At 45.5% G+C, this 14,002-nt stretch overlaps 1 long non-coding RNA gene across 1 annotated transcript; it reads left to right on the top strand.

Moving 5' to 3' along the window:
* Positions 1-10,435: 10,435 nt before the first annotated feature.
* Positions 10,436-13,724, top strand: LOC134486289 (uncharacterized). Its single transcript, XR_010065097.1, has 2 exons — positions 10,436-12,114; positions 13,116-13,724. It is a non-coding gene; the product is annotated as an uncharacterized LOC134486289 (long non-coding RNA).
* The last annotated feature ends 278 nt before the right edge of the window (positions 13,725-14,002 follow it).

Here is a 14,002-nt window from a genome sequence, read left to right as displayed (position 1 = left end):
GTCAACATCCCCAAAGAAGTCTTTGCATCCACAACTCTGAGAGTCTGAAAACAGCAGGCATTTTTGTTGGAAAATGATGGGTGCGGTTTTTTTCCATTTTCTTTTTTTTTTAAAAAACATTACCAGTATAGATTTATTTTCTTCTAGTTTGACTGCTTCATCTAAAAAAAAAAGATGTATTTCTAACATATCTGGTAGTTGAAAAAGGTTTGGGTGAAGCCCAGAAAGCCAGATAAATACACGTTATTTATTTAGCTGTCCCGAGTCATTGTCCATCTCCTTACACCAAGGTCTGTCTGTCCTCTCCTACACTCTATAGCTCACATCATTCCTACAAGAGATCCCTTAGAAAGGAAAACAACCAGGAAAGTAAAAAAACAAACAAACAAACAAAAAACAAAAAACCCCGTCCTCATGAAAGTTATCCTCAAATACAAACACTCTTCACTGCATCGAGGGTCGGCTTGACTCTATGCTACAGAGATAGCAGCAGACACACTGGTCAGGTGTAAAAGTTACCTGCCAAAACAGTCCAGCGAGCACCTCCTGAGCACCTATGGACGCCCTGTGTACCTGCACTCAGCACCATCTTAGAAAACACCAGGATTCTGTCACGTTCTCTGTCTTCGGCATCAGAGCTACCGTAACTGGTAACTGAGATTACCGCTTGCAGGGAGCAAGCAACCCCAGTGGGCTCCGAAGTTACTCTCCACACTTCTCTGTTCTCCCAGCCTGAAACTAACCTGTCTTCGCTTCTTGACTTTCCCACGACAAGTTCAACGCAACTGCTCGAGTCCATCGCTCTGCGCATGTGTGAAGGCTTTAAAGCGCATTGCGATCACGGACACTTCATCCTCTCAGAATTCTGATCAGGTGCCTTTTCATGAGGAATTTGACTCCCAGCTTACTTTGTCTAATTTCAATATCTAATATTGACTAAGTTGAAATCCCTTCTCGGCAGGATCTCTGAAGAGACCTTCTTTCTACTGAAGACGCCTGGGGAACTTCGCCTGGAGGACTCAGGAGGCAGGAAGTCTCCTACAGAGATTTTCAAAACGTTGAGCCTGTGGTGGAGTCCTCCAAGGGAGTAGAAGAGTTGGGAGTCTTAGTGCTATTATCATAGTGATCAGACTTTCCTAATGAGACTCCAGGGCAGATGGCCTGACCCACAGTTTGACAAAAGGGCAGATCGTTTTGATATCTGAGTTTATGATCACCATCTTCATAGTGAATGAAGCCAGCAAGAGTCTGTAGCTGTTCAGAGTGAAAGTCAGGAACAATGAATCTCTGTGAGGGAGCCACGGGGTGGGTGAGGAGCCTCACTGATGTCATCCACTTAGGAGCCAGTGTTTCCTCACCCAACACAAAGAAGGTTTGTTGCCAGGGCTTTCCTGGAACCAACGCTGTCATCACCTTGCTATCTGCAGAGACAAAGGTGTAATCTACCGACCACAGCACAATAAAGCTTTGCTTCCAGACAGCTTACTCCAGGACGGCAAGACGCAAGAAACGAGAGTGGGAACAGGCAGATCGTCAGCTGTTCTAGACATTTTTTCCCCCCAGAGCTGAGGACCGAACCCAGGGCCTTGCACTTGCTAAGCAAGCGCTCCACCACTGAGCTCAATCCCCAACCCCTGTCCTAGACATTTTTGACTCTATGGCTGCTTTTGGATTTAAGATATCATACACACACACACACACACACACACACACACACACACACACACACACACACACACATCATATACTCCTATATACACAGTGCTGGGGATCAAAGCAAGACTTCCTTCGTACATCCAAGTGCAGCCCACACTATGTTCCTTTTAATTAAATCTTCACCTCATTGCCTATTAATCTCAAACGTTCTGTTTTTAACTCAGCCTTTTCATTACAAAGGATGCAATTCAGAAATTCAAATTCGCCTACTTAATGAGAACGCTTTGTCCGGCCAAATGCAGTAGGAGAGTCTTCCCTTCCTCACCAACACTCAAGTCAGTTCTAGTCAGCTCTTGGAGAATAATCCTTGAAAAATATTTTAGCTCCCGTACTGATTGCCAACACAGATTAAGGACACTAGACTGCCATCTCCACTTAAGCTCTGTGTGTTTTGAAATCTGTATCCCACTCAAAGCTAGTTTTAGTAACGCAACACCACAAGGTTAACCTTGACAGCTCGATGCTTGGGATTCTATTAGAATAGGAAGCTCTATTCTTCCTTTGAGTGGGCTGCACTCGTGCGGGTACTCTGTGTGTTCTTTCGATCTGTATGTTCAGTGTGCACACGTGGAGGCCCACGGCTGGACTGGAGAACCTTCCTGAATAACTCTTCCACCTTATCTTTTGAGGCATGGTCTTTCCATCAAACCTAGAGCTCACCAGTATGGCTCGTCTCCCTAGCCAGCCTGCTCTGGGGATGTGGTCTCCACCTTCCGAGACTGGAATTATAGGTGGGTGCCACACTCGCCCAGCATTTATGTGGGTTCTAAATCACAGTTTTCTTGCTTGTTCAGCAAGCACTTTAACCACTGAGCCATCTCCCCCACCTTCTTGTCTCTTTCTGCAGAGCTGGTGACTGAACCTGTGGCCTCGGGAACACTAGGCAAATTCTCTCTCACTCATTACTTAAAAACTCAAAAGAAAGAGTCATAGACTTCCTCTCCATGTACCCAGGTTTTAAATAGTACATGCCAATGCCAAAGAGATATATTTGAGCCCAGGCCTTTAATCCCAGCACTTGGGAGGCAGAGGCAGGTGGATCTCTCAGTTTGAGGCCAGCCTAGTCTACAGAGTGAGTTCCTTGATAGCCAGGGCTATACAGAAAACGCTGTCTTGAAAATCCCAGGTGGCAGGGGTCGTGGTGCTTGGGTGGATTTTGAATGTCCTGCATGTGTTTGTTGGTTTGTTTGTGTCCACGAGTGGTCACCTAAACATGGATTAAATTGGTAGTATTCCTTAATATGAAGACTGAGGTATGGTGTTGGCAGGCTGGTGCTGTATGGTAATCTTGTAAAAGCGAACTGAAATTAAGACTTTGTTTTTTAACAAGAGGAATTTGGATCCAGAGGCCTGAGCAACCTTAGTTAATTATTCCAGGACTGTTCCCCTCTGTTCACATCATTCTGACACAGTGACATCAATCCTCAAGCTTGCCCTCTGTGCTCAAGATGGCTGCTGTGCCTCTAAATACTCTCCACAGACTATCTATGCCCAGTGTCAAGATGTGAGTATCTCTGGTACGAACAGAGGGGGCTTCCTAGAAACCATCGGAGCTTCAAAGACCGAGCAGGTGGTAGGCCGTAGTGGGAAATAGGATTTCCACTGGGGATGGAGAGGAGGTGGCCGTTAAATAAACATAACTAATAGCATCTGACAGGAGAGGAGCTTAGAGGAATTTGACTTAGATTAAACTAAAAGTTGGAAGAGCCTTTTGACTGTTTTCTAATGGCATCTCATCTGGGAAAATGAGCTTATGACCAAGGAACCATTTTTCTCCTGTTGTCACAACACAAGGAAAAGGTGTGTGGGACTGAGAAGGGGGTGGCAAATTTGTGAGCAGATTGAGGGTCGTCATCAGTAAAGAAAGAATGCACGAGGCTAATTAGTTGCTGCAAACATTATGAAACAGAAGTATACACACACGTCACATGCCTTCATTCAAAAGCCCAATGCTCTTGTCAAGTTACTCTTGTCAAGCCCCCCCCCCCCAGAAACACACATACTCCAAATCAGATGAAACTTCTAGATCTTTTAAAAGCCTGCTTAGAGGCAGCGTAGGAAGTAAGGGAAGTTATTTAATAGTGTTGCAGAGACAGTTAACAAATTTCAAACTCTCTAAGGGTTGTGCCTGGCAGAATCAGCCATTTCTTTCTTCACAGAGCCCCATCCAGGCCAGGTAGTTGCTGGTCTGGAGAAGCAGATGATTTCCTCCAGTGCAGGGGAATTAAAATCAGGAAACGCACTAGTTAGGACTCTGAGCTTAACAGCTAGCTTCATTTGCAGCATCTCTATAAGGTTGGTAGCAGGGATGGGCCGAACTGACTAGAGAAATGATTCTTCCCTTCTTTGTAGTCTCCACAGGGTGATGTCACAGAGCAAGCTCCAGGCTCCAGTGTGAGTGATTGGGGCAGTTACTAGTGTTGCTGGTTTTATTCTATGGGAAGCTTACCGATAGAAGGAAAAAAGTTGTTTCCTCTCCCTTTTCTTACTAGAAAGAAGAAGCCTGCCTTACCTTCCTCTCTGATGTGCTTAGTTATAGAAGTTTCACACGTGTCTGTGCTCCAAGAGTTATCTTGGAAAAGCTAGGAATCTTACGCATTCTCGGATCTTCCAAAGAGTGCTGCTAAGGAGGGAGGACATGGAATTCACTACATTGCCTCCACTGGGGGACACATAGCCTGTACATATAGCAACCCCCGGGTGTTCCCTCCACCACAGCTGCAAAAGGGTGAGGATGAGCTACCTTGGACTCAACCCCAGTGGTCATTCCAGCTCCCCATCTGACTCACGATAGCTACAGCAAGACAAGAGGTGCGTCCATTTCCTGCACACCTGTAATGTTCCAAGACCGCTTTCCCCAGGGCTCGGCAGTGCCCAGAACTTCCAGGGATATCAAGCAAATGACAGACCTGCCCAGTCTGGTTTTTCTCCCACCCCTCCACCCCCTTAATAACTGCCAAGAGGCACTTAGTTCAGTGCGGTTGAGTCAACGCCAGGAAGTCTTAGCTACCTGTCCACAGAGTTTGGTCTTCTGTTAACACATTGCTGGCTTGTTGAACTTCTTGTTTGATAAGAAAACAAAGCAGACTGAATGAGTGAAAGAAACTAAACACTAGGCAACATAAGCTTCGTGCCACTTACATAAAGTCTGAAGACAAACTAAACTCAGAGGTGGAGAGAGGCTCGGTGGTTAAGAGAACTTATTGCCCTTGCAGAGGGCCTGGGTTCAGTTCCATCATCAGTTCCATGATGGCTGACAACCATTTGTAATGGAAATTCCAGGAGATTCAATACCCTCTCCATGCAGTCAAAACACAGATAAAATAAGATGAATAATAACTTAAAAAGAAAGCAAGCTAAATTCACCTATAAAAATCAAGCTTAATAAAAAAGTTATCTTTGGCTAGGTATTGACCGGGAGTGGGCACAGGGAGGCTTTGAGGGAAAGGTTTATCACATGACTATGTTATCAAACTAGGCATCCTTAGGGTATCACCTTAGGGGGTTATCTTTAGGGGAAAATCTCATCCTGGACTTGTCAGGTTTAGGGGCTAGGGGTGGGAAGGGGAACATTTTTTAAATTCAGGAGTCAACCAAGCATAACGAGATACAAGTCCAAGACCTGATCCCCCTCCCTACAGGGTCTGGAGGTGTCTATGGTGTGGAATAAACAAAGTGGTCTGAGGTAGGAGAAAAGGTAATTAGTGGGAAGATGACATCACAGTGGTCTGTCAGGTATAAACTATGTGGCTCTTCACTTTGAGAAAACAGCAGCATTAATTCAATTCAACCAGCATATGCTTGCCCCTGTGACATCAAAATGTCCCCCACAGAACACTTTCTGCAGGTGTTTCTGAAAACAATGGCCTCAGCCAGTTTGAACCACCCAAGGCCTGATTCTCTAAGTTGCTTTCAAAAAGGCCTAAAATAGTCTCACCATAAGTATAGAGCACAGATGTGCAGGCCTGTAGTCACAACTGAGGCAGGAGAATAGCTTGAGCTCAAGGTTGCCCAGCCAACCTGGGCAACATGTTCAGACTGTAACTGAGAAGTCAAATGTTTGCTACCAAGGTGACCTCACCTCCGAGCTAGTGCAGTTCACTTAGGGATTTCCTGCGTTGATGTTTGCTTGGTTTTGGTGTTTCTGAGTCAGTCTTGTTAGGCTGACCTTGAACGTCAATCTTTTGGCCACAATCTTCCAAATTCTGAGAGTACAGCCACCATGCTAATGTCTTGGCTGAGTTTTAAAAGTAAAGATGTGCAGTGAAAAGGAGGGGTTTTTTGTTTTGTTTTGTTTTGTTTTTTTAATTAGAAAGGGAGGAAAAATCCCAGCACTCAGGAGACAGGAGGATCTCTAGGAGTTGAAAGACAGCCTGGTCTACAAAGTGAGTTCCAGGGGTGAGTTCCAGAATAGCCAAGGCTATACAGAGAAACCCTGTCTTGAAAAACCAGGAGAGAGTGAGAGGGAAGGGGAGCGGGAAGGAAAGGGAGAGGGGAGGCAGAGGAAGGGAAAAGGGGGAGGGAGAGGGAGAGGGAGAGGGAGAGGGAGAGGGAGAGGGAGAGGGAGAGGGAGAGGGAGAAGGACCAGGTGACAATCCCATAGGAGCACACGTGTGTAGACTCCACTGAGCTCCAACCACTTAGGAACCGTATGCCTTAGTGTTATGGAAGCATTACCTTCACTAAAGCAACATTGTAAAAGAAAGCAAGCCAATAAACAAATAAGGATTCTAAACCGTAATAGACCTGCTGGCTCCAGCTGGCCTATGACTGGGGCCACTTACCTCCCTCTGCTGACTATTCCACTGCGACTTTGGAAATGAATCTAGCTAATGGATCCCAAACTGCATGGGAAATTCCAAAGACTGGAAGAGAGCCCCTAGCAGGAGGGGGCTTCTGCGTAGGGAAGGGAGAGAGCATGGGCTTCATGTGCAGGGATGACTGAACCAAGCTCCTGAGGTCCAAGTTCCTGCCTTGCCACTGCAGTCCTAACCTTAAGTGGCTTTCCTCAGCTCTCCGTTCCTCAGTTTCCTGATCTGTAATAGGATCGATGATGAGGATTAAGCAAGAGAAATCCATGTAGGTGCACTGAGGAAATATCCAAAAGCAACATATGCCAAACTGGTGTAGCACTTGCTAGGATTACCTCTGCAGTCCTTGCAGGTGACCTGATTGATGCTGTCATTCCTATCCCAGAGGTGGAGCTCAGAGACCAAATGGGCATAGTTGGCAAATGGGCAAAATCAGGATTTGAACCCAGATCCAGCTTGTCTTTTCCTATTGAAAGGCGAGAGAGAGAGAGAGAGAGAGAGAGAGAGAGAGAGAGAGAGAGATATGCTCAGTTGATATAGTCAAAATGCTTGTCATGAAAGTGTGGGGACCCGAGCCCAGAGGGCCAGAATCCATGCAAGAGCCAAGTATGGTGGCTTGTGCCCATAATCCCAGCACTGGAGATGTGGAGACAGGAGGATCCCTGGATTTGCTGGCCAGCCAGTCTAGCTGAATCAATGAGCTCCTGTTTCAATGAGAGACTCTGTCTCAAAAAACTGAGGTGGAATAACTTTGAGACACTGGATCTCAACCTCTGGGCCTCTATACACACATGTACACAAACACATGGTCACAGATATGGACAGGTACATGTGCATACAGTATGCACATAGACACTGAAAGGATTCCCTAAGGCTAACTCAGATCTTCCCAAACCTCCACCACCTTGGTTTGCCCTAGTGCAAGCCCATTTCCTGAAGCTAATGAGCATGGTGTTTTCCTTTCCACCCTATGAGAACAACCAGCTTGGATAACAAATGATTGCCTCAAGATGGTGAACCAAAAGTGTGTCCCCTCCCACCCTCAATTTTATAATAGCAATTAGGGGAAAGAGATTTTTTTAAATCCCAGAAGTGAGACCCAGGAACCAGAGTCACTACCAGAAAGTTTTGAAATACCTGGTAGCTAGAAGTTAAATGAAATCAACATCGACAAGAGTGGAGGGTACAGAGCCTACATCCTAGACTCGACAGAAGAACGTGCATCGAATGAATGATTAGACCAGGTTGCTGCATGGCTTACGGCCATAATCCCAGCACACAGGAGGCCGAGGGAGGAGGGTTGTGAGTTTGAAGCCATCCAGAGGTACACAGTGAGACCCAGTCTTTAAAAGTAAACTAGGGTTGGGGATTTAGCTCAGTGGTAGAGCGCTTGCCTAGCAAGCGCAAGGCCCTGGGTTCGGTCCCCAGCTCCGGAAAAAGAGAGAGAGAGAGAGAGAGAGAGAGAGAGAGAGAGAGAGAGAGAGAGAGAGGTAAATAAACTAAAACAAAAGAGAAAACTAAAGGATTAAGCAGTTGGGGAAAAAAGAGCCAATCCAGAAAGGATCCAAACTTAGGAAGGCGCTTTGGTAACACCGAAGAAGAGTCTGGATCAGGCAGTAGAGTTTTAGTGTGAGAAGTTTATGTACAGCCATGACCTTCTAAATTAATTAGATGGAAGTCTGCGTAGGGGAGCGGCCTGGGAGGCAAAACACAGGAAGGAGTGTTAGGAAAAGCAGTCTGCAAGGAAAGGCAAACGCAGTTGGCTTCCTCAGCATCCTGACAGAGGACCGGCAGGTGTGCAACAAATTTCCTATTGCCGCTGAAACAAATGGTGCATGTAGTGGCTTTCAACACACAGTTATTTCCTGAGAGTTCTACAGTCAGAAGTATAACACAAGCCGAGAGGTTAGGCTCAACATCCAGGGTGCATCCTTCTTAAAGTTTGAAGGAGGCGCTCGCTCCCATCCACCTGGTGCCCACCCACTCCCACTTGTCAGCTTACTCCTCCTCTTCTATCTCCAAACCCAGCAGTAGTGAGGCTCCGGTGCTTTTCTGTAGCCACGTCCCTCCCTCTTAGCTGGCAGAAGGTCCTCTGTCCTAGCATAATCAGGGATACTCTCTTCTCTCTTCGTCTCAAATTCTTCAACAGTCACATCTTCAAAGTCCCCTTTGCCAAGTTCGGAATGTGATTACAGGCTTAGGGGCTTAGGGGCTTAGGGGCTTAGGGGCACTGTCTTGCCCAGCCTGTGTGACTGCAGGTGCCCGACAGACGCCTACACATCTTGGCTGTACAGCAGCCAGGACTGTGGATCCTTCGGTTCCAAGCCCGATCCTTAACCTTCTAGTCATTTTTGTGAGCAACCAAAAACCTGTGGCTAAATCGTCTGCATAAACGAACAGGAATCAGCAGGAAGGTGGTGGTGCACACTTTTCATCCAAGCACTCAGGAGGAGTGGGGAGGTGGATTTCTGAGTTCAATGCCAGCCTCTTTCTACAGTGAGTTCAAGGACGGCCAACGTTACAGAAAGAAACCCTGTCTTTAAAAAAAAAAAAAAAAAAAAGCAACACAAACAAACAAAAAACAAACAAACAAAACCAAACAAGCAGAAAATCCCAACCAACAGGAATGAATTTCTGCCGCGTATAGCCAAGAATTCTGACTAATCTTTTTTGTTTATTCCACCCTTACTTATCTGTAAGTAAATGCTTCCTGTGGGCATCTCCATACGCCCTCTAGGAGAAACTTACTTGTAGATGTGAGAAAGGCTATCAGGTGTACACCCACACGAGAGATTAAAAAAAATCTAAGACACTGATCTCTCACCGACGGCCTGGTCTGTATTTGTAAATCCAGCTCTTCCCATGCAATCAGGATTACCAGATATTATGCAAAACAACAAAACAAAACAAAAACAAGAATAAAACAAAACCAGTTCTGTGAACACTTTGGGACAAACCTGTCCTGACTTGGGAGGAAAAAAAAGAAATAAAAATAAAACCTTATCATAATCCCAACAAAGAACCCAGGCGCACTCCAGGACACCTAAGCACAGTTTGCCCATGGAAGAGAATACTTAGGTCATAAGAAGTTCTTAGGGACTGAGGCCTCAGCTTAGTGGGTGAGACTTTGCCTAACCAGTGAGGCCTTGGGAAGGAAAGAGGGAGGGAATAGCAAGGGACAGAGGAAGGATTTTTAGAAAATGAAACTCCAATAAGAAAACTTTGTTACTGCCAAATAACTATACTTAAAATCATGGCCTGTCTGTGGCGCGTCATGAACTCACTAGACATTTGCTGACTGGATGAACAATGACTGGAGCTTACACAACAGAAAGCTGCACTGGTGATCTGAAAAGCAAAGGTGAGAAACTCCCAACACTAACAAGAAGGGAAAAGCAAACGGGACATATAAGACGAACCTTAAGCAGAACGGAGAATTGACCCAGACCATCAACCACACACGTACCACCTAGCAGCTCGAGAAAGGAATGCACAGAAACACTGAAGGTGGAATAATCTAGAAGGGCTTTAAGTAAAATTTTCTGAGTTGGTACTTTTCCTAACAAGGGAATTTGTCCTGGCAGGGTACAAAGGACTGCCTTTCAATAGAGAGAAGTCGTGGCCCATAGTCAAACGGCAGGTTATAAAAGTGAAAGGGAAACCCCGAGTTAAGTTGAGGTGCTTAATTTTAACCGGGCATGTTAATTAGGTGAGCCAAAGTGGGCTTTTGATTGCTGGACTCCAGTCAAACTCATGGTTCACCAAGTTGGACTTGAGGGGTGTCCTTCGTGGGTTCCCCGTCTGGGGTGATAGATGTGTGTGTAGCTTCTCCCCAGGAAAAGTTTTGTCTCACAGCAGAGGTTGTTACTGTGGTCCATGTTGCTGAGGCAACCGTGTACCTATGTGAAAACAAAAACAGCCCAGGACTCTGAAGGGCTTTGTTATGCCAAGGGCTCTTAGACTCTGTTTGTCCATTATGTAAGTGGAAAGGGAAGAGAACCAAGGTCCTGTTCTGATGTGACTGCGCAACACTGCCCTGTTTGTGACGCGTGGGGACCCAAGTGGCAGCTCCGACATTACCACCGGGGCAACAGCTCAGCGACCTGAAGTCAGAATTGCAGGTGTCACTGGGGGTTGGGCTCTCACACCACCACAATGGTTTCTAAAACCGTCACAGTCCGATGGCCTCCTTCGTCAGAATAATCATCCCAACGCTGGACACACAGAGAGACTAGAGAGTTGGTCTCCGCTGTGAATGTTTCCAGGAGGATTCCTGTCACTGGGGAAATAAGGCCAGTAGGGGTGGGGAAGGGGTGGCAAACTGTAGTGGTAAATATTTAATATTCATATTAATACCTACACCGCCTTGGATCATTTAGTTCCCAGAGAAAGGACACAAACCTTTACATTATAGTAAGCCTCAACAGCACTAAAGTTGGGCAGATATCAACCCTCTAAGCTATGATATCTACTTTCCCATCATAACCCTGAGTTATAACTTGTCATGTTCTGCCTGGACTGCTCTTCCTCCAACTGGCCAGCCCTCATGGCTGTGTTTTCATGATTCACCTATACCTGATCCTCTCTCCACCTTCTCTCTCTTTTCTAGTAGTCCTGCCTCAGACCCTAATCCCCCTAAATGGAAAAAAAATGCTGCCTACCTCTCTTCTGCCCAGCTAAGGTTGTAGGCATCTATACTGACCAATTAGGGATGACTTGGTGGGCAAGGTTACATAGCATCACCTGGTGTTCCTGAGGATCTCCTCGTCGCTGAGAAAGCCAGAGCCAGTATTTAGCAAAAAACATAGCAACAGACTAAGCCTCAACAGTTTTAAAATAAAGATCAAGGCTTGCACCAAAAAAGCTGGTAAGCGTGAGAATTCACCCACAGGCCTAGACCTTCGGGTACGGAATTTGGCATCACGATACCCAGCAACTGATCGAACCTCAACACAAACCTTCACGCCTGACTGGATCCTTTCCCAAGTTTGAAGATGCCGAAGAAACTCTCTTCCTTTGCACATTCTGTGAAGAGGAAACTCCCCCTCCTCCACCTCTTCGTTAGATTTTAATAAAATAATGAAATTCTGTATTTTCAGAGCCAGGTTCTAAAATATCATTCATTAACATTAAAGATAGAATGCCAAGGGGTGGGGCTTAGTTTTAGAAACAAAAAATGGAGTGTTTGGTGAAGTGGAAATTTCTAGTTTCTTTGGAAACTCAAGTATGTCATGTGATTTTTTTTTCTTTTTGGAAGCTGTCTTGTAAGAGAATGTTCTGAAGCAGACATGTGAGAGGGTGAGTGATGTTTGGAAAGAGTATAAATGGGACCCCACAGACAGTGCGAGGATGCTCTTGCATTGTAGTACCATGTAACACTTTGCTGGTCTTCACTTCGAAGACAGAAACTCGTCAAAGAACTTCTTGTGGTATTCCAGCTGATTCTTGCCAATCTGGTGGAGCCGTGCAGTTTCTGCTGGATTGAGCTGCTGCTACTGATTTGTATTTGATGTTTGCTGTTGGACTAAACTGCTGGTATCTGGACAACAAAGAATGGTGTCACTCCCAAAGAACTACTTCTAAACAGGTCCACAAACCCCTTTTGCTGTTAACCTTCTTCCCAACCTTGAGTCAGTGGGTTAGAAGGGAGGTTGAAGCATTCAAGAACCCTAAATAAAGTAGGTTTAGAGAAAAATCTAGGCCTATAGTTTGGATTTGATTAGGTAAAATAGAAATAGTCTCCCTGCTTCCAAAAAGGCAGTCTGATGGCTATGAGACTTCTATCAGAGCCCGTGTGGGAAGGCCGCTGCAGTAGGGTAGCCTGCTGGAAAACCAGAACAGTCACTGGAAAAGGGCTTCAGACACATGTCCGTTTGGGAAAGTCGTTCGAAAGTGTTGAGTAGCAAAACAAAAGAAGGCTGAGAAAGGAGAAACAGAGAGCCAGGAAACAGCTAAGTAAACCACAAAGCAAGGAGTTTCAGTCTAACTCCATTTGGCAACTGTGTGCCTGAGGTGAGAAAGGACACTGGAGGAGAGGAACGGTAGAGACAGAGTGACTAGATGCAAAGACATCTGGGAAATGCTAGAGATGTTATAAAGGAAAATGGCCAAAAGAGACAACAAAACAGGAAAAACAAAAACAAAACACCACCCAAAACAACATTTAAAACCCACCAAAAGGTAATCTTTCAACTTAAGACAAGCACAATAGCTTGCCACTGTCTCTAATGTGAGGTTTGGTCTTGGAAGGGGTGGGGGTGGCGAGAGCCTTGGGCAGGGGATTTGAACAGTTTGAGTGATTGTGGAAGGAAGGTCCTGGGAGGCAGGTTCAGATCTCTAACTAGTCTGCTGAGCCCTGAGACCTCACAGGAAAAGGAAGGAGAACTGAAGGCAGCTTTTCAGAAAGCCTGCTGAGGTGGGAAGGATGAGGCTGTTGTGATTCTCCCGGGAGGAGGAGAAAAATGAACCCACAACAGACTGGGAGAAAACAGCCCCAGAGGCGCCTGCAGAAGGGCGGGATGTGTCTGAGGTTTGGGGCAAAGATTTATCAGTTCCCTTGATAGTAGCTCTTGTGTGTTTTCTCCACAGAAACAGTGATCCTGGGGCAGGCGCCTCCTAGTGCTGGTGAGCTGTCTCAGTGCAGTAAAGGTGAAGCCCCCCGGACACAGAACTCGTGAGCTGGAAGAAATTCTGACATGGACACCCCAGCAATACCGGGAGAGCTGAGTGGAGTCAAGGAAAAGTACTACTTCTACACTCTGGTCAAAAGCTTTTGTGACCGGAAACAAACAGGTCCACTTTTAGGAAATAACTGTTCAACCCCTCTCTGGTCTAGGAGTGTTCAGCATCTTGAGTGTTCTCCTTTTTGAAGTGGGAAAATGTTATTTTCAAAGAAAGCACTAGATGGCACTTGTGATGTGTTCAATAGTTGCCTCGGCTCCCTTTTGGATAAGGTGTGTGTGTGTGTGGGGGGGGATGCAATAAATATTAAAATGGGAAAATCATCATTACAATAATGAAGATCAGTATCTTATGATTGTGTTTACTGTGTTACTATGTATGAGCGATATCTTTATGCAGTGTTTGCATTTAAAATCTGGGCTTCACTTTATGAGAACTGCAAGAGGGAGCTAACATCTCTAATACATGGAAACCCTTCATCAGTGAAATAATAAAATGAAAATAATGTTTGATTTATACAGAGCTTCACTACAGGGTTGGGTTTTTAATGGCCGCCCTCTTCCATTTGCAATATTTCAATTTGTAATAATGGGCTGCAAAAAACGAGGCTTCTAGTGTCCATCTACCGCATCGAGCAAAATAAGTTGTCCTTACTTTAAAAGAAAGCATTGCGGTTAGGAGGATTTTTGTGTTCTATTAACAAAAAGAAAGGGGAGGGAAGGGATGGCAACGGAAACAGCAGATGTTTTCACCATCTTTGCAGCTCTAACAAAGACTTGAGGCACATCCATTCT

The sequence above is a fragment of the Rattus norvegicus genome, chromosome 3, assembly GCF_036323735.1.
Source record: "Rattus norvegicus strain BN/NHsdMcwi chromosome 3, GRCr8, whole genome shotgun sequence".
NCBI lineage: Eukaryota > Metazoa > Chordata > Mammalia > Rodentia > Muridae > Rattus > Rattus norvegicus.
The sequence above is the reverse complement of the archived record's forward strand: the minus strand, read 5'-3'. Positions and strand labels throughout refer to the sequence as shown.